Raw genomic sequence first — 23,392 nt, forward strand, 5'->3', positions numbered from 1 at the left:
GTTTAGGGAGTTGACACAAATAGTCTCTGAACCCTTTTTTTACGGGCCTGCAAAGGAGCGCTCTCGCCAGGGAACTGGAGCCTGTTGTCCTTGGTGTAATCCTTTCTTGCTTAGCAGGTTCAGAGCTCAGAGCTCTGTGCTCTGTGCTCTGGTTCTGTGCTCAGGGCTGACAGAAAGGGGGGTTTAGCATCCTACACAGTTTGTGCTGTGTTAGATCAGAATGGGCATGTTGGTAATTAAACACTTGGGTCTGGGTTTCTGTTCCTAAACTACTGCTGTAAATCAGCAATTGAGTTCTGTGGCAGGCAACCTTTGACAATATTTCTGTGCCCAAGAACCATGTGGGCTAGGCTATTTTTAAACATCTTTCAGTAGGTGCACTGTGTAACATTTTTGTGGACAGAAAATTCAGAACAGTGTGTTGACCTTCATTGCTGATCAAACTTCAGTTGCAACCAGTATAACTGATAGCAGGACTTACCTGGATTTGCTTTCTGTCAATGCATGTAGGTGGTCACATGGAGGAGAAGTGAAATACTTCCATAATATATAGATCGCAAATACCTGGATGGAATAAGAAGAAATAAGAATAAAGTGTGTCAGAGGGGAAAATGCATTGCAAATCTTTCAACTTCAGTGATAAAACATTCCCATAGTTCAGATATTTCATTCTACATGAAGGCTGATGCTGAACCTAAATAAAAATCATCCAGATGGAGAGGGATCACTACCTAACACTAAAATATCAGCACTCCTGTTGGCATGCACTGTGCCCCTGGCAAAGCCCTGGTTACACTGATCTCCCTGCTTCCCTTCCCATTGGGAATTCTACAGGGATGACCAGAGGGAATCTTAGTGATACTACAAAGAAGCCTGTTTGCTTAGGAGGGCGTATGTACATCTTTTAACAATCTGGTTGTGTACCTTCTTTGTGGGAGGATCCCATACCTTAAACCGAGAGGGACAAGTGGTAATTAACTTAATTCTGGGAACAGGAGCATGATATGACCTTTTCCAAAGTGATTCTTTTGGGCTAGAGTTTACAGAGAGGCATTTGCTAGGACTGATGTCTGGGTTTGCTATGAAAACATTATCCATACAGAGGTGTAAAATTCCCTGGTTTGGCTGGGGAAGAAATTAACCTCCCAGTGTCTCTGGTTAGGGTTATGGTTCCTTGTCTAAAAATTGTTGGCATGGTGTCCAGATTTATGTTATTTGATATCAAAACACAGTTACGTTTCCTATCATATCTTTTAGCACTGAGCACAGCAAGTAGATCCAAGTTATTATTAGACCATTGTTTTGGACACCACTCACTGGATTGTGAACGCCCCATTTTTTATTGGCAATGCAGGCAGAAATTCCCTTCTGGAGAATTTTTTTCTGAGCTATCAAGAGGTGTTATTTATTCTGAGCATCTTCCAAATTTCAGCCTCTTTTGCCAAAGAAGCAGTAAGGCCTCTTAACGCCATCTCTTTGCCGTGCTCCCTCTGAGCAGCTCAGGGACACAGCTACAAGCACCGAGCGTGCCTACACCATCCGATTTTTGTTCTTGCTACCAGCACTAAGCAATCAGTCCCAGTTGCTCCAGTGTAGACAAAACCAGAGACAGCTACAGCGCTGCCGTAACAGCAACTGCAGAGAGCAGAGCTCATGGAAACGTGCCCGAGGTGAGCAGGACAGAGGGCCATTGGTCTGACTGCGCTGAGGAAATGAAATGCAGCCCCAGACTGGAGGCAAGTTGCTGTGGAACCCCTGGCTGGCCACGTGTCAGGCTCACAAAGCATTTAGGATGCCTGGCTGCAAAGAAGTAGGCAGAAAGCTGTCCATGGTGTCTTACAGCCAGAAAAAGGTAGGAAGGCAGCTGATAAAACTGAATTTTCCTCAGGCAAGGAAAAATCTTCGCTCCCTGCTCCCTGTTGTCTTCTAATGTATTTTTAAAAACCCCAACAAGGCAACTCTCCCTCATTCCCCACCACCGCCCCCAACAACAAAAAAGCACAGGCTTGCCGGACCCTAAGAGAAACAAACGCGAGCACCTCTTTGGAAAACACTGCTGAGGCCTGCGGCCATCCCGCATTCCTGAGGAGGCCGCGAGCCTCCTCCCCAGCGTGCCTGCCCAGCAGGGCAGCGGCTCCGGAGGCCGCGCAGCCGCTGCGCCCTCGCTGCACCGACATGCCCGCACACGGCCCCCGGAGGGGCTCGCACCTCTCCCCGCCGTGGCCGTAGCCGCGTTTTGTGCCGCCCCTGCTCAGGGGAACAGGCGCAGCGCCTTCAGCATGCGGCGTTTTCTGCCGCGTTCATTCAAAGACAGCTCCATGTCTGAAGCGCTGCCAGACCGAGCTACGAGCGCCGCGAAGCAGACAGCTGCCACATCCCCATCCTGCTTCTTGTCGCGGCACTGCAGCGGAGCTGGAAGTTTTTCAGCAATGTAACTAGGTAAGGGGTATTTACTTTGATGAAAATGAAGGTAAAATCCCTATTTCCCAGTGGCTTTGACCCCTATTTACAAAGATCTAGTAGTGCATGTATGTAGAAGATATATCTACATGAGTGAAAATGTGCCCTGCTAATATTAAAAGGTACGCGGTGGAATTTTGCCTAAGGATAAAATGTCATTTTAATTGAAAGGTGCTGTAACTTGATAGGGCATATCCACAACAGTCTTGAGGATCTACTTTAAAATACAGTTAAAGACAGAGACTACTCCCACCACTCTGTCTCTTAGAGCTACACGTCCTCTTTGATCCATCCACGGTGCTTACGATTCCTAGGAGACACGCATACTGCCAGTAGTCTGAGCTCATTAATATTTACATGATACCTTTCTTCTGAAGATGTGTGCTTTGCAATTATTAATTAAAGACCATTTCACAAACCCCTAAAATTTAGCTCCATTTTATAGCTTACAAAATGAAGACCCAGAAAGTTTGTGTGTCCTTTGCATGAGACAAAGTGAGATTAGGAATGGGGAAGCTTGTCTGCACGGACTTCTATATGTACTGTGTTTCTTTATCTTTCTTTTGCCAGTAACTCTGGACAAGGCAGCACAGGTTTCCTTTGACAGTAAGATGCACCATGAGCTTGTACTACCCAGGCAATACTGAGAACGTTAGTGAAGGGAGTCTTCTCTTTTGTTCCAGTTCTTCACACAGCGCTTGCTTGTGTTTTAGAAAGCTTCTTTAAAAAACACAACCTGGAAATGCTTTGTCAGCCCTGCAGACCACATCCCGAGCGAATATTTACTTGGACATGTTAAACCCTTCCCTTGCACACTGTATTTTAGTTCCCATGTTAGAGTAGATAGAAGGGATGGTGGGTTATATTCCACACCAGACATGGGCCCTCTCCTCTCAGTCCTCCCTGGTGCTTATGGAATGAAGGAGCTTGGCTCAGCGTGGGACTGATAACGGGAGGGAGGGCTTGCCATGCGATTAGACCAGTTCACTGTAAACACCTAAGTTGCACAAGTGGCTCAAACTTTGATCTTTTTGTTGTGGAAAAGAAATCTGAGACTCTGAAACCTGCCCTCAGTCACAAACAAGGAGGTAGACATTACTCAAGCCCAACTGTGGAAATGTAAATACAGTTAAATGTGATCAAGATGGAAAAAGCACTTTTTTATTCCTCATCCCCTGCTCCCCAGTGTACTGCCTACTTTTACCAGGGGCTCCTACTCTGACTTGCCTAGCTTTGTCTGTGAATGCAGGCCCCAGTCTCACACCTGAAACACCCAAATGCTCCCAAGTGCTGTCTGGGATAAGGTTTAAGCCACAGGTGCAATTAAGCTTTTAAGTGGTAAGCCTATTTGGTTAGGGGCACACCTAGAGCCTGCAACAAGCTGGGAGAAAAACGATCAGTCTTTCAACCTGACAGGTGGTTCCTGAAATACTGCTGGAAGGGTTAAGAAGAAGCTACAGCATTTGTGATTCTCCTGGTATTTAGTGTAACAACTCTCAGAACAAGGTCTCTGTGGATACATCTGGCTGTCCTAGTGAGGTGGGATTTGATTTTAATTAACAATTCTGGTAATGGATTATCAAAATAATGGTTTTGCTGAAGCCTTGGGCACACTCTTCATAATTCTGTCTTCTTTTTCTCTCATGCCCTCCTTCCAAAATCTGCCTGTGCAAACACTGGAGCAGAAGGATAAGTTTCATTGGAGTGTAGGTTGTTAGCCTGCAGTCTCTTTTACTATTGGCATTTAGGCCTTTGATTAGATTTTTAGAGGAAAAATGTCATAGTAGGTTGTCTGGTAAAATGCTGGTGAATATTTTAAGATGCAGATGTTCCAGGCATTTGATGAGCATAAGAAAAATGAGGGATGTGAGACTTCAGCAATTCCTCACCATTCTGATTTTTTTTGCACTGTCATAGCTTTGCTTTTACAGTCATCAGAACAGCATCAGAGAACTTTGCTTTGCATAGCCTTGAGTTCTTGTGCAAGGATTTAAACACGGAACATTAAGACACGTTAGTGAACATGTCCTAATTAGTCTCTTCCTTGGCTACCACATCCTCAAAGGCCACGAGCCTTACCTACACTATGCCTCTCAAACACCTTCAATAACACAGCATTTTATCCTAGTCTAGACAAAGTCTTAAGGGTTATGTTGTCTAGTTCACTAATAACTCCTTTTAGTGGGAAAACTGCTATTCCTTTAGGACTGTTTCTCTGTTTTTTCCTCCTTGCTGTCTCTTTTCTCCTCCTTCTCTCTGCATACCTTCCCTGCAGCAACTCCTGTTCCATCTGCCGTAATGGAAGCATTAACCATTTAATTGCTGATTAGGAAAATCTCATCACGTGGGCTTTGCAACAATGCTGGAGTGGGAGGCAAGAGGAAGGAGATGTGTGAGTTCCCAGTTCTCTATCACAAGCTGACCTGGGAGGACATTAGTCATTCTTGACGCCATGAGGGTGTTTAACATCTCTTCAGTCTAATGGGTACAACAGTTGAATGGGATTTGGATGTACCTGAGCCCTTGTCATCTCTTGCTGCCGAACTTGCTATTTGACCTCGAGCAAACTAGGCTGGGCCTTTCGTCTCTTAAGCAGATAGAGGGCAAGTACTGTAGCTAAGTGCTTTTTGATTCTTAAATGCAGAAAACATATTCATGCAAAGGACTAGCTGCTTTTCTTGTATAGTAAGAAGTACTGTGTGAAGTTTTGAAATCTTTTCCGTGTGCTTCTGCACCAAGTTGCAGAGAATGAGATGAGAAGCTGGAGATCTGCAGTTCTCCAAGCAGTGAAAGCCCTTTCAGCTCTGCATTCCCAAGCAGCCATATGGGGCTTTTGCCCAACTGACTTATTTCCTTGTATGATGCAAATTCAGCTGGTGGCCCCCTTCTCTCCCCCTGGCATCTGCTATTCTAAGCATTCGAGGGGTTATCAGCATTTCAGCTCCTCTTTGCACTTCCAGCACCCACACTCGGGTGTAGTCTGTAGTACAATACTTGTGAAAACTCGGCAGACTCGGAGGGGACTGTGGGTGATGTGGTAAGAAAAGGTGTGCAGGTGGACTCTGCAACCCACGTAGTCAGTCTCTGCCCCGAGGGCTTTTTGTGGCTTGTAGTAATTGCCAGTTTCTCACTTGGTTTTGCAGGACTCTGAAAGTTGAGTTGGAGATGGGAATTGGACCTTTTTCATTCTGTTGTGAAAGAGAAAGGACTGAAATATTGGGATAATTGGAGAACTAATCAAATTGTAAAAGGTGAGAAAATGGTATTAGCAATTAGCAAGGGAAAGCATTTCAGCCCAGACTGAAACTGTCTTCTTATTTGTTTAGGGAGTTTACTGTTAGCAGATGTTTAATTTCCATAAGCAATTAATATTTGGAAAGCTTAAAATTATTTTTATATCTGTAAAAATTCCTTGCATTTTACTTCAGTGATGGAGTAACCACTCACACAAAGTCTCATCAAAGGACAGAACGAGCCTTCTTGATTCTTTCAAAGAAAACACGGGTGTATGCGTAGGAGAGTGCAGAAGAGAGGGTAGCTGTATGTATGGGCACAGGATGGAAATAAGGGACAAAATACCTTTGAGGAAAGCGACAAAAACATGCCAAAATACTTCTCATGATGTATACCTCTATCACTAACAACCCCTACTTCTCTTCCCCCAACCCCACCTCAAAAAAAAAAAAATCAAATCCATTTAGAAAATGTCCTTGCAGATCACGTGGCAGCTGGCAAAGGCTGCCCCTTCTGCCAGAGGCAGTTTAGGCTCTTGAAACAAAGCAAACCGGGTTGAAATTCTAGGCATTAAAAAACTAAAGCAGCTGCCTGCCTGACATCCTGAGTTGGACTCTGATTTCAGTTTCGCTTCTGCTAGATCTTGGGTAATGTCATTGCTATGGTGTAACTGAAATGAGAACTGGGGCTGCTAATCTTGACATTGGGTCACCCAGTGGTAATCCATTTGTTATCTCTGTTACATTTGTGAGAGCACACACACCCACTCCCTTTAGACTGCAGTAATTTATTTGGCCTATTTTATGTCTGATGGTCACTTGAAACTGTACCTCTTGCCTGTCAGCAGCTGTAGTTGTTTTGCTAAGTGACGATCTAAAGCGAGACTTCCTTGTGCAAATGTGTATTTTAGACACTGTCACCAGAAATCCAGTGGCTCTCCTCTCTGCCTACCCCTCTCTCCCTGTCCCCTTCAGCTGTTTAGATTTCAGGACACATGGCTTAAACGAACGTATGCTTGGAGTTTGCAAAATGGCTTGAATGACAGGAGAAATCGGATCACACAATGAGAGTTCAGAGCCCAGCCACCAATTGGTACAGCAGGAGTCTGCAGCTCTCTTACGCTCATTATTGTCTCAGCATAACATCCAGCACTGTGCGTTTCTCACGTCCCCTCTGAGAAATGGGGCTGCAGTGGAAGGGAGCGAGCAGAGGAATGTCCCCCTCCCTGCGAGCGGGGCTCTCAGCCTCCGCTTTCTGTGGTACCCCCAAGGCCTGTGGGGAGCGGGGTGGAGAAGGGCCCGCTCACCTTATTGTGCCTTCTTTGCTTACGCTGGAGAATCTCCAGCTTATCCTGCCAGTGCAGTGACTGCATGTGGAGGAGGGGGAGAGGTTGTGTTGCAAGCTCTGAGAAAATTAGTTGTCTCTATTTTATCTTTTGCAGCTGCAGCACTTTTTTTTTTTTTCTCCCCTCATCATTCCCCCCTCCCCATGTGAGTGGTATGTCTGAACCATATCCTTCAAAACCAGTTTTCTAAGCAGATTAGATGGGCAGCAGAGACAGCTATGCAATCAGGCAAAAATGTGCACTCAAGCCTTCATTTCATGCAGTGGCCAGAGCAGTAAGTTTCTAGCACCTGCATTTTTTTTTTTCTTCATTTTCTGCCTTTGCTGTTATTCTGTAGTGCTGTTGTCTGTCACTACTGTAGACTGAAACAAAATGCTTGTTCTGATCCTTAATTATATAAAAATTAGGGAGGGGAAGGAAGTTGGGTTCCACACTAATACTCATTAACATGAAACATAGAGCATGCTCCTGAGCTGGCATGCTTCACTATGCAAAGTGACATTTGCTCCCTGTGAGTGTGGGGAAGGGTAATCTGGGGATTACCCTCAGGTCCTCTAATACCAATCCTCCCCTGACCAGTCTGGAAAACCAGTGTCTAAGTTTACTGTTCCTTTGAATTCAGAATACTCCCCTGGACTGCCACTGCAAGTGAATTCGGTCTCTTGCTAGCCTGTATCTTTCAGTGCTCCCTATCAGCCTTGTTGCATGCTAGGAATCTGACAATAATGGTCATCACCTGCTTTGAGATATCATGAGAACTCTTAAGCATTGGTATTGGTTTCATCTCTGATCTCTTATAGGACAGCGAGCTGAATTTGGGACTAAGCTCTCCAGACAAGTTTGGAAACCTTATGTCTTGTTCAGTGTGGGTGGAAAATGGGGATGGGTTAGTGGGCTGAGTGGCAGACCTGAGGAAGAGGGAATTGAGTAAGCCTTGGCTCTCCTCCAAGAGAGGAAACACAGAGCAAAGTGTCCCAGGAGTAAATTGTTGCTCCTCGGGAGGAGAGGCAGGAACCCAGAGCAAGGTGATCAAGTAATGCTTCTTGCTGTGAATCTGGAGAAGCAGGGAACAGAAGTTGTATGATTAAACTAGAAAAGGGAAATTGGAGGGTGAGGTTGGGGGGAAAAGAGAGAAGGAGAGAATATGATACTTTTATTTTCTATAGAGGATATGAAGAAGAAGAAAGAAAGAGAAACTAAACTGAAGACTTTGGTGTGCTTTGTAGGGTAAGAAAGAATCTACTATAAGCCCAGACAAAGAAAATTATATTTGAAATACTGGTAGAAGACTGTGCTGTAACATGTTGGCATGATGCACTTTATTATCTTCTGCTGATCTCGCAAAAGTAAAAAATTACTTTGAAAAGAGTTAAAAATTGCAAACAAGAGAGACTCAATCTTGCTGGCAAAAAGGGGGTGAAAAAGTGGGTGGAAAGCTGGTTGAATGTGTCAACCACAAAAGCGGTGAGATATGGTCGTAGAGAATTCAGGTTTTAAAACACAAGGAAATCATGCAGAGTTATTTCTCACACTGACTCGTAAATAGCATCTTTGGGTGTGCAGCATTGCCAAATTTACCCTTGTTACAGGGGCAACTTACAGTGAGTTCCCACCAAAGCCATACACCATCTGTTTGAATTTGTTAGAGGAAAAGGTTTGTCTCCTTACTCCCCGTCTATTAGATGTGACAGATTAATGTCTTTGAGGGCAGATCACTGTTAGGCTAAATCTTTCTCTGGTTATGATTCCTTATAACTATAAAACAGTCACAAGGTTATGGGGTTTAAAAAGAGAGGTTTATTGCAGTTTCCAAGACTGAAACTACAGGCTAAGTATCTCTCCTTTTCCTTTTTTTTTCAAGAGTAAATCAAATCCATCCATACACACACTGCCTTCTCTCAGATACACAGACCTGGGGGAAGAACACACACTGCAACAGCTGCATTATAGAGTCTACAGGAAAACTACTAAAATAGCTTTCTCTGAGTGCATACTAATCTTCCCTCTGAGTCCTCTCCACTTGTTTTAAGAACTGGTTGCTGAGCATGAGTTGGTGATACCCCTAATGTTGGGGAGGACTCAGAGCCTTCAGCAGCTCCCCCAGCAGTTGTTTCTACCCAACTCTGATAAAAGCTGTGCCTGTGCCTTGGTTTGAAGCAGCAAGGTATCGACAGTTCAGACATCTGTTGCAAACCCCCTGGTTCAATACTTGTCAGACTCTAAACTAGTTGTTAAACTCGGCTGATGAGCTAAATCCTGCAGTCCTTAGGTCATGCCAGGAGCTGTGCAGGAGGCAGAAGGGTGCTGATATTGCTGTAATTTAAGTTCTCTGCTGAGGAAATTTCTGCTGGAGTGAGATTTGTTCATGGTATTATTTTTAAGCCAGTTTGTAAGAATGCTGCTGTGGTCAATAGTAGACTGATCTGAATTTTCTTTGTAGTGGCTTTTATAGGGAACAGTGTAGTTTCTTTAAAATGGAAACATTGCTTTTCTCATAGAGAAGACCAATGCTCGATTTCTGATCACCTGTAAGATTAATAAACTAGCTTTTCCCAGAAATGTTACATTGACCTGTCTATGCTCCCTGAATGGGAATACCTCTTTGCTTTGCTTTTCTTTAACTGATCTAAAAGGCTTCACTTGGGATTGGTTCAAAGCATTGCATTGGATTCCAGGTCATCCCTGACTGCTCAGAGAGCTGTTGACTGAGGTACCTATTCTGCTGGACTCCAGGAGCCCTGACCTTCCCATATGGCAGTACAGGTGTCCCAGGGGCCGTGCTGTGCCACAGGAGACCTCAGTGTGTGCTTTGGGAACTGCCTTCCAGCACAGAATCTCACCCAGGAGTGGGGCCAGGCTTACCAGGCTGCCAAGCTGCAGTGACTGAGGCAGTGCAACACTGTGGGAAGAAAAGAAGCTCAACACTGTACTGACTCAGAACAGAATTTCTCAGGTCAGGTCACCAAACCAAAATGAGCTAACCTTGGTTTCAGTAATGTAAAATATTCCATTTCAAATTACATAAAATGCACTGGTGTTCATGAACAGGTTTCCTTTTTTTGTTTGTTTCTTTCTTTTTTAAACTTGTGAACTTCCGTTCTACATAGTCTCTAATTTCAGTTTTTCTGCCCGAATTGGGATGAGAGCAAATGTTGAAATACTGGAATTTCTTCCTTTCTGGGGAGGAGGCAGCTGGTGAGTAAGAGCAACCAGTTTCAGGGTTGGGACAGCTGACTCTGAAGCCCTGTATACTGGAGCAGAGCAGGCCATGGAGGGGAGCAGGAGACAGGAATGAGAAACAGCAATGCGGGCTAGAACAAAAGATAAAGAGGAGAGAGCAGAAGTTTCTGCTTGGCTCCCTGGGCTGTAGAACAGCTCTGTTCTTGTGCTATTTCTTACACTGCTGGCTGTGCCTGGCTCAGCACCCTGTGCTTGGCTGAGAGTCCAGCAGATGAGTGGGAAGGTGCCACACTGAGAACTCCTGTCCCAGAGCTCAGGAGGAGCTCCTTGAACAGGTCAGGAGCTGGCTCAAGTGCAGCTGGACCAGGCAGTGCTGCAGGGTTTCACTTCTGCTCACAGAGCAGTTGGCTCCTTCTGTGCAAATGGAACAGGGGGTGAGTGCAGGGTCAAAAGCTGAGCACTTCTGAGTTATCCCAGCTCTGAGCAGGGCACTGCAGCCCCTGTGAGTTACGCTCTCTGCCACTGAGTCCTTTTCTGCCAAACACAAAGCACAGGAATACTCTTCTCTGGTGGGACTGGGAAGGAGTGCTAGTTACTGTTCCTAACACTACAGAGTGTTTATTATGCTGATGTTTCTATTATTTAGCAGGTTTCTTGACTTTAAAAAATAAATATACCGAATTGATACACTCCATCCATCAGCAGTGCCCTCGAGGAATGAGAAGCTAATTAGAGAGCAGGACTTGTGAAAAGACAAACCTGGGTTATGCACAGAACAGGTTTCTCCAGTATTTATTGCCCACGTTACTGGCTGAGCTTCCTTGTAAGTAATAGTCAAATAATCGGCCTGGGTCCTTTTGTGAATGGCTTGAGTCTGTGTGGTCCCTCCTTTGTTAGAGCAACTCATGGCTTCTGAAAGCTTCTGCACCCCCTGTTCTGAACAGCAGAGCCTGGTGGCACCAGCTGCTTCTGCCTGGAACAAACATTTGCATGTGGCATTAAAAAGAAAAAAGCTAGTTTCAAAATGTATTTTCTTTTCCTTATACCCTCATTTTTTAGACCTAGTTCAAACTCTGGAAATATTTAAAAGATTAATATATTTAGCTTTTGCTACAAGCATCTTTTAAACAAGAAAAGCTTGAAGAGGAAAGAGAAATCTTTCCTTCAGAAATAAAACAGCAGCCAGTGTTTGGAAATATTTTAACAATAGACCATATGGGAGTCTCAAACTATTAAGCTTTATTATTCAGAAGGCGGAAAATGCGGTTTGATATTCAATTGATATACAGCATAAATGAGAGCCGCAAACTCGGCTCCCTTGAGCTGGGATTCAGATGTTCTCTTGAATATAATAACCAATGCTTTGGCCTAGTTCCACAGAATGCATCCAGCCTGCTGATCACAAGCCAAGAAACTGTAGGCTTTTTCTCCCCTTCCCCTCTCTTCTCCAAAGTACTTTCCTCTCCTGCCAGCATGAGCTTTTGGCCTGAATAGAAATCTCCTGATACTGGTTGTGTACAGAAAGTGGGGAGGATGCTAACGGTGCACAGCAGTGGAGCTGTGTGTGTGCATGTGTGTGTTTGTTTTTCTTCTGCTCTCATGATAAGGTTTTCCCTTCGCAATGTGCTCCCAGGGGATTCCATTGGTCATCCTAGGTGGGAGCTTCTTTGTTCATGTTTCACTGTTTGTTCCTCAGTGCTGTGGGAGCAGGTGAACATCTTTTGGGGTTACTATGAAGTGGTGCCAGAGACTATGAGAGTGTGGAATTTATTGGAGGGAGAGACTGGAAGTGGTTTCAGTTTCTTTTCCTTTTTTTTCCCCCCCCCGGTTTGATTTGCATATATTTGTATTTGCCCTTACCTCTTTCTATCATCTCTCTCTAACTTTCTCTCCCATGGGGAAAAGAACCCATAAAAGCTGCTTATGAGATATTACATAGATGTACTAAAATTGCCTGTATGCAAAAGGAGGCTGGAAGATTGGCACTGTGATCAAGTTATGGCAGACTGGATCACCCGTTTTTTGACGCAGGATCCTTTTGGTACCGACATCCTCAGCTGTGTTGGTCCAATTATCTCTTTTCTCCTCTCAGGATCTCTGTGGTTTGTGATTTCCCCTGAGTAGGCAGGAGACACCAGCATTAAGGTATCTTGCATTTTTCTCTAGAAGTATGGTGAGCCCAAGAAAAAAGACTCCCACTTTACGTGTGAGTCCAGGAATGCCTCTCGTGTAGAAGACTGCAGAGAATATAAATTATGCATGCTGAATGTGAAGTTCAGTTTTGGCCTGTCTTTTTCTCCATTTCTCTTTTCAGTTGTTCATGATAGCTTAAATTTTCCATGTTTTTGTCTCAACCCACACTCAAATTTTTTCCTTTGGGGAAAACTGGAGCAAAATCAATTTTAGTGCAACTTTTCAAGCCTCCTTGACTTGAACTTACATCTGTTTGGTGTGGGGGAGTGGAATTTTATCATAAAACATTTGATTTATTTAATGTATTCAATAAGCATCGAAGATGTGCCAGGTACTTTCTCAGCCCTTTTGGATGAGAAATCTTGCAAGCTAAGAACTTAATAAACAAAGAAGTTTCAGAACTCAAAATTTCCCTGCTCTTAAGGTCTCCAGGTATCTACAGAATAAACCAAGCTTGAACAAAGCAGATCCTAAGACTTGTGAAGTACAAAGTGTCACAGGCAGTACTGATCAGATCTGTGATTGAAACAACTATTTTTTTAACATATTTCCATATCCTATTATCTGCCCTCAAACTCAGCTGAGATGTGCCCAAGCAGCCGCTCTGCTTTCATTGTAACTGTCAGCCTGGTTCTGTTGGTGAAGCCGCTGTCATGGGGGTGTGACGCTGTACCAAGGGCTCATCTAAACAGGGCCATTGATTGAGAGCAAGGTGAGCTACAAATTGAACGGAAGAGCTGTTCTCAGTTAACTTCATCATCCTAATGAAGAGGCAGTTTGGAGTAGTTAATAAGGAATAGCTGTTCTGGAATAAACCCTTTTAAAGATGAGCCCTCACTGTCTCTGTAATTGCATTCCAGGAAGCTATTCTGTTCTGAATCAGCATGGGATAGAGTGCCTAGAAGACGTTCAGAGCAAGCACAGCTAGCGGTGAGTGGGCAATGCACCCCGGGCTGCCCCACTGCAGCCATTCCCAGCGAGCAGCAGAACAGCCAGACCGGCTGCCTGTACATCTCTCTAAAAGGCAACCGAAAGTAAATATGAAAATCGTGGTACAAAGGCCTCTGTCTTAGCAGGGATGAAGTCTGAGCTGTTACTGTGTGAGCATTAGCCTGGCGTTACGGACAGAATGCGTGTCTCAACCCGTAACTGATCACAATTTGATTAAAAGTTGGGGTGTGGAAAGGACTTGAGTGCTTTTTCCCAATGTGTATATTTACATCATTATGTGGGAGCAATCAATTTATCAAACCCATCTGATTATTCAATAATGGGAAAAGACAATTGGTTGGAAGAAAATCTGTATTGTTCTTAAGGTGGATAGAAAATTGGTTTAAAAGAAATTCACACAATCCCTTTCTTTTGAGGAGAAACTACACTAACAAACTAATCAAGGAAAGGGAAATCCAGTAATTTATAATCGCCAATAATTTAAAATGCCATGAAAACTTGCCTGCAGCATAAAATTTTGTGCTTGTCCTTGCCAAGGAGGATGGGCTGGAGCAGAGATAGTGCTCTTGTGCTTCGGCACATTGTAGTTGTGATGTAGCTGCTGTTAATTCGTGGTTCTCTTTTGGACTTTTGGAATTTATCCCTTCCTTTAAAAGGGAAGGTGGTAGCCTGGAGTGGAGAAGCTCCAACTGCAGCCCTCTGGATGTTAATCCACCCCGACTTTCTTAAGCCTCCTACTTAAATAATTATCTTAATGAATCACCATTGCTGCTATCTTCAGTGCTACACAGGAACATGCAAATTTTAAACAGCCTGGGGGAAAGCCCTTTTTGTCTGTAAAGTGCTCTGATACTTGCATTTAGATGTTACCATGATAGGTACCTTGGATACTACTTTCTGCCTAAGCCTGGATAGATCCTGGGCTGCAGCTCTCCCCAGGGCTTGCTGGGCAGCTCTGGGCTCTCTGACAAGGGATGGATGTGAGGATTCTGCTACTGAATTTTTTTCACAATTTAAATAAGCCATGCAAATGTTCATGGATCAACTAACTTTTCTCTCAAGTAGGTATCAAGGAATTTGATACAATAGGAAAATTACCAGCCTGCTAGAAAAACATTTGTTTAAGGAAAACTGAACATAGTGAAGCCACTGCAAACTGTCTCCAAGACTTTGAACGTTTTGTTGTCCAAATTTTTCCTTGATGATTCAATTTGGCTACATATTGAGCTCTGCTCACTTCAGCTGTCCCAGCTGATCACTTGAGGAATCTTTATTTGTAAATGGGGGATATGGAGAGAGAGCCATGTATACCTGTTTCAGATGGCAAATCTTTGTGGTTATTTACAACATGTATTGAAAGATTTGATTCCTTTATTCATTAAACCAAGAGCTGCAGAAGCTGTTTCATGCAAATATTCTAGATGATAAGAAGTATCTTCTCAAATTGCAAAGTCAATTCATCCATTGTCCCTTTTCGGAGGCTTAGAAGTAGAGTCCATTCCCTTGCTATGGGTGACTTTTCCTCACTAGTAGTAGTTCTGCTTCTAGAGCAATGGCAGGATAAATGTGGAAGATACCAGGTGAACAGGGATCCTTTAGTTTCAACTAGGAGAGGACCTTATTAACAGAACTGAGCTTAAATGCATTTTCTGTGATAATATTATCAGTTGTCAATTCCTGCTGGGAGAGTTATGAACATTTATCTCAAGGGCATCCTCATTCCCTTGTTCTTCTCAGTCAGGTCTTCTCTGAAACAAGTTCAACTGGAGCTGGATATTTTCATGCTAAGAAGAATGCAGCTTCTCAGTTGGTTACCAAAGAAAGGAGAGGTGAACAACCAGCACATGCTGATGTTTTGTAGCTCAAAGTCTTGACAGATGTCCATGTGTAAGGCAGGAGATAGGACCTGCTTCCTCACCCGTTTGTGCACTCCTTTCTGGAGAACAGCAAAGCGCTGTGACTCAAGTGCCTCAAACCTTTTTTCCCTGCGTGGTGTAGCTCTGAACAGAATGCCACTTTCTTGTAGTGTCTAAGGCACTCTTTGCAAACTGCTTTACAGTGACAGCTCTTCTGCTTATTGTCAGGAGGCTGTTGTGTTCTCTGTGTTCAAGCTCCTGGCTGGTTCTGATCCCTCATGGGGTGGCAGCATTTTATAATATAGGGGGTAAATTAACTGGGGAATTATCTATTAGATTCAGCACCTTGAGAAGTGTCAGAGTGGGGATTTCAGAAGAAATATCAGAAGGGAGTTGTACATGTGTGTATAAATGTGTGTCTGTATATTTCAAAAAAGAAAATAAAGGTAACTGATATTTGAAGCTGAGTGCAAAATTTAAACACAACTTTTTCTCATTCCAGTCTTGGAAAGTCATGGTGATGGATGTGGGCAGGTCTCTGGCTGACTTTCTCAACTGCCTTTATGTCAGAGCTCCAACAAGGGATTTGGTGCAGTTTCTCATCCTATTGAGTAAAAGGAATGTTCTATTCCAGATAGTTTCCTTAGGAAACTGAAGGAAAGGGATTCTTCTTCACAGATCTTAACACACCCAGTGTATTTTTGCAGGCACTGTGTGCAAAATATTCAGTAAATGAGATATCCAAAAGGAATGTTTCAATATGCTGAACAGAATTACTTTATTCCCCCAGCTTTTTTGCACTGTCTCATGCTCGTGGGTAGTTGTAGATTTTTGTCAATGTACAAAGGTTGTTATTTCTGTAGTTAACTCATTCAAATTCAGAGGTTTGTCACTATGGAAATAAAATGTGTCTGTGCTATTATTTTGTTAATCTGTCTTGAGCTACTTTTGTTAACTCTGAGTTCATAAGAGTATGTGTTTGCTCAAATTACTTGCTCGGTTTTCTGGTCATGTATGCTGAGATTCAGTATGTCAGTTTATAACTTTGGGTTTTGTTATTTTTCTCCTGATATGTTACAACTGCCTGCCAGAAATTCTGAAATTGTGGTCAAACAAACTGCTCTGATGTTTCCTCCCAGTGTTTGCTAATTCAGCAGCACTTGAGCTGCTTATAAGAAGCACAGAGAAACCACAGCTGAGGATGGTGAATGGCAGCGCTGTGTGAACAAGTGATGCACACAACACTGCACAGGTAGAGGGGTTTTAACCTGCAAGCATATCTGTCATTAATTTTAAGGCCTTTAGGAACCATGGTAGCTCAGCAAAGAGAGGGGAGATAAGCCAAGCAATTATATGGAGCAGTTCTGTTTGGTGAAGCACATCTTTTGGGATTAGCAGGGGCTCATGAGGCAGGGTAGTGATTTGTGCATCACACTGCCAAGTCTGGCTGATCCTTCAGGACAGTCACTGTTATGTGGGGCCTCCTGGGAAATTCTTAAGACTGGGATATTGGCTGGGACAAGACTGAGAAAGCTTCCTTGGTTGTCAGTAGAGATTTTAATGCAATGATCCTCCCAGGTGCTTGCTGGGAGAACCACATCCTTTCTGCTTCTCTGCTTTGTGGACTTTCTTGCTGGATATACAGGTGAAAGAAAGTAGCCATGAGCTTTGGGTGACTGCAAACTGCTGTGCTTTTGGGAAGACTTTGAAAAATGGCAGAGATTTGAAAGCTGAGATTTTGACTGACTTGAATTGAGGAAAAAAATTGAGAGAACTGAGGCAGCCGTTGTTGGGAGAAGAAAAATGTCACCTATTACCTCAGCAGGCTACTTAAGAGTACTCTGAAGTGAGTCCCCAGAAAGTTCTTGCAGAAAGACGAATGGGCAGCTGGGAGGAAATGCTGTACTCCCTGAAGAAACAACAAACTCTGGATGTTTACCCACGCTGGTAAACCAACCAGAAACCCTCAGTGTGCTGCTGGGTAAATCTGTGGTGTGCTGGTGTCTTTAGGCACAGTGCAGTTCTAATCGCACAGGGAAGGTCCAGAGAAAAGTCATTCCCTGTGATTTCTCTTTGCCATAGAGAAGAGATGACTTATTACAGAAATTGCAGATGTGTTGTATTGTCATGAATGGGAAGGGGAGTAGGGAGTGAGCCTTCACAGCTCCTGTGTTTGCTAAATTGATTCAAAGCAGGCGAAGAGGAGGCACTCTGTCAAGCAGCAGTTACCACGTGAAACTCATTGCCACAGGGTGTTATGGATAGCAGAAGTCTAAACAGATTGAAAAATCGATGAAGGACAGATAAGTTCTTATTAAAAGTGATGGCCTGGATGCAACCTCTGGATGAGGAGATCTTTAACAATTGCACAGGGTGTAAGAAGGAAAAGACTGCCTGTATTCTATGTCATTGCTTTCTTCCCTCTCTGCAATCCCTCACTTTTTTTTTTTTTTTTTTTGGCCCTATTCTGGCTACTGCTGAAGAAAAGAGAAAGATATACTTTTGCTCTTCAAACATGGCTATTTTTACAGTTCAAAACTAGAAAGGAAACCAACTACCCTGCAGTGCAGGGAACTAGTTTTGCCTTACAGCCCACAGGTAACGTAAAGCACACTGAAATTAAGAGAGTTAGGAGTCAAATGCCTAAAAATATATATGTGTTATAAAATGCCTCTGTAGCCGGCATCTTTTTTAAAATTCTGAGTTAACAGGAAGCTGAGCTTGTTAACGAATTGTGACTCCAGTGTTTCAAGTTACTTTTTGCACTTTCTCCTCTCGGTGCTACAGTCACTGATCATTCACCTAATGATTTGATTTTAACATTTTTAACTCGAGTAGCAGTGGCACCTTGGGTTGGAAGCTGAGGGTGGCTGCCCTCCACAGAAAGGACTGGGGAGCACGACAGGGAGGGAGGAGGCTGAAGAGAAGATACTGAAATCCCTTGTAGATGCACAAAAGCAGGAAAGTGTAACACAGAGGAGGGCGTGTAGCCGTGACTGCAGCAGCAACAGTCGGTTGATATTTGGGAGGTGGAAAAATCAGTTTTACGTTTTGCCAGACGACTGTACTGTAATACAGCAGTGCCTCCTGGCAGGGAAAGCAATGTAATGTAAAGCAATACCGCGTGGAAGAGCAGTTGGAGAGCTGTCAGAAGCTGAGTAGCTTGGAATGCTTCCACGTGAACCTGGGAGCAGCGAGCTCTGTGCAGCGTGGCATTGCCCTGCCCCGAGGAGGACAGCGCCCGCAGCCAGGCCTCACTCGCTGCCTTCCAGCACGGCTCTGCTCTCCGGAGGAGGCTTTTCTAGGCAAATAGGAGTTGCTTTCTTCTCTTGGGAGATTTCTCTTCCAGCTCACGGTGTCCTTGTGAGTTCACGTGCCAGGCAGTCCTGGGCCGGGCAGATGAGTTTGTACCTGTGCGCTGTCATCACCTGCCACACAGGAGTGCTCCAGGGCACAAGGCTGCCAGAGGGGTGGTGAAGGGCAGGAGCTCTCCAGAGAGGATTGCTGGATCTCTGGCTCTGATCTCATGCAGTGATCAAGGAAGAAATGACTTTTTATGTTTCTAGAGGGCTTTGGTGCAGGGCATTGGCTTTTATTGCAGTTTTTAGATTTTTGGATATACTTAGTAATCTTACTTGTGGTTTTTACCTCCCCCCTCTCCTTGCCCCCAGCATTTTCCTTCCCTTCAAATCCTCTGCCTCAGTCTCTGTATTGCTACTATAAATTGCTTGCTATAAAGGGTCCTGTTTCTTACTTGAAGCCTCTGGATGCTATTAGGTAATTGGTGGAAAAGCTTGTTTAAACATCACAAACCTGTGTTATTTTTTAAGTTGCCCTTTCAGGTGGCTAAAATGCTACTGAAAGATTACTCTCCTTCAATACTGGACACGGAACTTCATTAGGGAAGGGAAATAGTGTTCTTACTAGAGTATTTCCAAGTAACGAGTCATCTTTCCTTTAAAGAAGGAACGTGCAGTTTTATTCCTCCTGGTTGCTTCTCCTTCCACACCAGCAAAATTGCTGTTTATAGCAAGGAGCAAAGAAGGTTTATTGGATTTATTCCTTCAGCGCATCCAGGCTTTCTTTTGTCAAAAATCTGTAAGAATGGAACTTTCTGTGCATCTGCTATCTAGCCACAACTAGAAACCAGCAATAGTGGGGAATTATCCAGGGAGATTGTCTCAGCATCCAAGCTGCATGGATGGCAGGTGTCCAGCGTGATGTAGGACCAGGGCACCATGTCCAACACAGCAATACTTCTGCTTTATCACCTCAGGATGATTAACATGGGGCCATGGGTGAGCTTGAACAGCATCCTCCACCATACAGCTAGCAAAAGGAAAGACTTCATGTCAGGTTTCCTAAGCTTGACGGGTCTGTGCAAGCAATTAAAGTCTGGATTTTAAAAATGGAAGCGCTATCTTGGGAAGGAATAAACAAATAAGGAACTTAGCGCAGAAATGGTTTGAGAAATATCATGGATTACAAAGGCAAACATGAATTTGAAAGCAGCATGGGAGAGTTCCATGAAAACCTTCCTGCTCCTGTTTCTTCTGCACTTTGCACATAACATTGTGTTTGATCAGGTGAAGATCTGTTTCTCTGCCATTTTCCTGATAGCAAATGAAGCTTTATCTTGTTATTTTGGCATGTGTATTAAATTTTTCTCGAAAATAAGATTTTTCTCTAATATAAATTGCTAAGCAAAATGTGGCCAGATGCAATCACAGCCTCTCAGTACATATGCCAAGAAAACTGAAGCAGAATGTTACGGTAGGAAATGGATGCGTCACCTCTTGCTTTTGTTGGTTTTAGTCTTTGATGGCATTTTGTGGGATATTGCACCGTCAAAAGTCAAATGCACCGTAGATGTAACAATGAAAAGCTACTGAATTGAACAATCTTTTTAATAACAAGGAAGAGAAACTTGAAATTACAATAGCTGCCTTAAGCAATTTTCATAGATCTTAATGAGCTTAGAGCTCTTTTTATTTAGGCACTGCTTGTGTTCTGCCAAAGGTTTAAGGGAAGACAGAATGCTCAATTGCAGAAAGTCTGTCCCTGTACATGAGGAGCAAGAGTTTGTTCTGACTGATGAAGCTGCCTTTGCCAGGAGACCTTCGGGCCATTTTTGCAGATTTTTTTTTTCTTTTAAATTTATTTAATCAGTAAAATATTTCAGTCGAAAAAACAGAGAAAGCTTAAGAAATTCATGATGCTCATTCTCCTTTGCTAAGCTGATAAACAGGAACTAGATCCAGTGGGAGGCCAGCATCTGGTAGCTCTAGATTTTGAAGGGCAAGGCAATGTGAATTCAGCTTTAAATCATCAGCTACAGCTTACTTTTCTCTATAAGAGAGTTTGTTGTAAATGTTAAACATTTGGACTTTAATGCTTAGTATGGTAGATACAAAAATGAGGTTAAAAATGGATCATGACTTTTTGAATTTTCAGGCATTATGATTCAAATGAGAAATTGTCTAATAAAAGTCATTGGCTGTTTATTAAAATTATAAAAAGAAGAAAAATGTCAGCTGGATGAATACCTGTGAAATGGAATAAATGTTTCAGCTGGAGATATTTTCTGCGAACCAGAGCTGCACTAAGATCAAATTGAGAGCAGATTATATTTGGTTGCAAATCAATATGGCTTAGTAGTTACCAGCCACTGATCATCTTTCATGACCTAGAGTGTAAATGTAAAACAAGATTAAAATTGGTAGCTTTCAATTACTTTTATTTAAATCCAGCCTCTTCTACCACTGAGCGCTCTCTGAATAAATAAGAAATTAAGTGAAAGCACATTTAGCTGCTGGCATGGCATTGCCCTGGCTTTTCCTGTCTTTGCAATGGTTTGATGCACAGATAAAGGAAACTCCCTCTGTGTGTTCATATATGAAGTCTCTAGTGGAACAGCTGATCTTTTTTTCTCCTCCCCTTCTTCTCTCTCATCTCCATTACCCTCCCCACAAATGGGGGAAAGTGAATTTTGAGTTTCTTGTGTTTTAAATACTTCTCAAAGTATGTGAGGCTGAAGATAAGTGTACCTGGCCTCCTATTTTCCTGTATTCTGTATTCTTGATACACTGCAAGAGAGCCCTAAAGAGGTTTTTCCTATTTTACTCCTGGTCATGGGTTTGGCACTGCAAATTTGAAAATTAATTATGGCCTTGGAGACAGACAGCCCAACAGTGAAATAGCTTGTAATTTATTTGAACTCTGAAATTCCACTGGTTAAAGTTGTGTAAAACTTTCCAATAGTTTATTTATATATTATTTTTTAAAGAACCACCTTAATTACGAGTCTGGTTGCTCAATTAAAAAAAAAATTGCTATCTGGCTAATCACTGCTGTGTGCTAGATCATTAATTTTCTTCTTAATGATAGTAGGATTTTTTCCATTTTCCCCTTTAAAGTCTTTACAATTATATAACAAATGCTTGATTTATGGGGACACTCTCTAGGATTTTATGCCCCAAGACAGGCACGTCATGAAATAGCTGGAGGTTGGTGAAGAACCTCAGTTGGATTAAAGGCTTGCAAGTACTGACAGGAGTGGGAGTTGAGCATTTGGATGGAGGCCTGTACAGAGGCGCGTGGACAGCTCTGTTCTCAGCTACTCCCACTTTAAGGAGCTGTTTTGTTTTGCTCTTACCTAGAAATTCAGATTTCCCTATGGGAACACACAGCCCTGGGTATGCAGAGGGGTTCCTCATAAGAAGGCCAGGTTTTCCCATAGTCTAAAAAATTTTTTGTTTGTGGAAAAATGAAGTGAATGACTGCACTCCTGTACTAAATGTGGGGATTTAAAAAATGGCTTCTTAAATAATTGTTTCTGCATTAGGTGTGTCACCAAGTCTCAAGGTTCCTGGAAGTGCACATTTTCTATGTGGCACAGTTATGAAATACAACTAGGATCTGTTTGTCTGTTTGGGGACACAGACCTGCTCTGTTAACTTGGTTTCAAGCTGCTTGAGAAGTCTAAGAAATTCTAAGATTTCCTGACAAATGTGTGGAGTTCAGAGCTGTTACCAGGCTGGCTGCTGTCTGGCCAGGAAGTCCCTAACACTGTGGCCAGCAAAGAATAAAGAAAACATAAAGATGCTAGGTTTTGGTTATGGGAGGCTGTTCAGCATTTGAAGTCTTCGTGTCTGAGAACATGGGGTGGCATTTGCAACTGATGTTTGCCTGGTAGTGAAGGACCCACCATAATAAATAGTTGGGCTAGGTAGTAAGAATTCACCTGGCAGTTAATGCTGATTTTTATTGTTATGGACTTGAGGCCTCTTGAAACTGAAAAATGCTGGTAGTAAGAAGGTATTTGTAGGGGTAGATGGATTTGGGGGTCTTTGAGGTCCTGCTCATGTGTTTGAGAATGAAGTATCAATGTCCTGATTCTAGATTTATTTGAACTGAAATGGCCAGTGAGATAAGAGATGAATGGGATATAAAGTACATGAGAATTTCCCTTTGCTTCCAATTTGCACTGGACTGATGAACTGGGTTGATTGAACCTGCTGTTTCACCCAGTCCTTGAGGGGTTATAAAGCAGGGGTGGACTGAAAAAGAACCTGAGAAGAACATTTAGCTTTGGCAATGCCTTCATCCCCAACAGCTGATTGTGATGCCTGGAGCCAGTTACTGTAGGGATGAGCAGATAAACCTGATGCGTACTGAAATCTGGAAATTGGAATTAATTAAACAGTGTAATAATTTATGCATGTGGTAGATTCCTTGTAAATTAGGCTTTTCATCAAGATTTGTCCAATAATTTTTACTCACGTAATCTCTCTCCTAAAAGCTGTTGCAAGAATTGCTCTCTGGAAAACGAAGGCGCTTGTGCTGCTGAGGAGGACTGAGAAGGAGATCCTACAGGGCTCCACCTCTTAGCCCATGTGTGCTGCTCAGCAGCTTCTCACTCACATCTGTCCGTGCTCTGGCCCCCTGATCAGTACTACAAGATCCCTTTCACGACGGGTGGCATCAGGGCAGTTCTTCATGCTGAAGAATTCCTTTGAATTGTGATGCAGAGCTATAGCTAAAACCAAGTAGCCTTTCCCTTTGTATCATCCCTGCCACTCACGACACAAAAAATGCCACTAATGTGTTCGCTGCCATAAAAAATTTCTTACTATCTCTTTCAGCTGCTCAGACCAGCAGCTAGCATGCTCCA

The 23,392-nt window shown here is 43.2% G+C and overlaps 1 protein-coding gene across 8 annotated transcripts in view; it reads left to right on the top strand.

Moving 5' to 3' along the window:
* HIC2 (HIC ZBTB transcriptional repressor 2) overlaps nucleotides 1–23,392 on the top strand; it is a 70,349-nt gene that overhangs the window by 26,402 nt on the left and 20,555 nt on the right. For 2 of the 8 annotated variants that reach the window (XM_040081250.2, XM_040081255.2), the window contains exons 1-2: nucleotides 3,822–3,999; nucleotides 13,273–13,342. The exons of 2 other annotated variants lie outside the window; for them this stretch is intronic. The gene's annotated coding sequence lies outside the window, so the exon portion shown is untranslated. Of the gene's footprint in view, nucleotides 1–2,359; nucleotides 2,440–3,815; nucleotides 4,000–13,272; nucleotides 13,343–23,392 lie in introns of those variants that run through there. 4 more of the 8 variants (XM_040081252.1, XM_040081247.1, XM_040081251.2 and 1 more) reach the window with 3 other exon arrangements.

This window comes from Hirundo rustica, chromosome 17, assembly GCF_015227805.2.
Source record: "Hirundo rustica isolate bHirRus1 chromosome 17, bHirRus1.pri.v3, whole genome shotgun sequence".
Classification (NCBI taxonomy): Eukaryota; Metazoa; Chordata; class Aves; order Passeriformes; family Hirundinidae; genus Hirundo; species Hirundo rustica.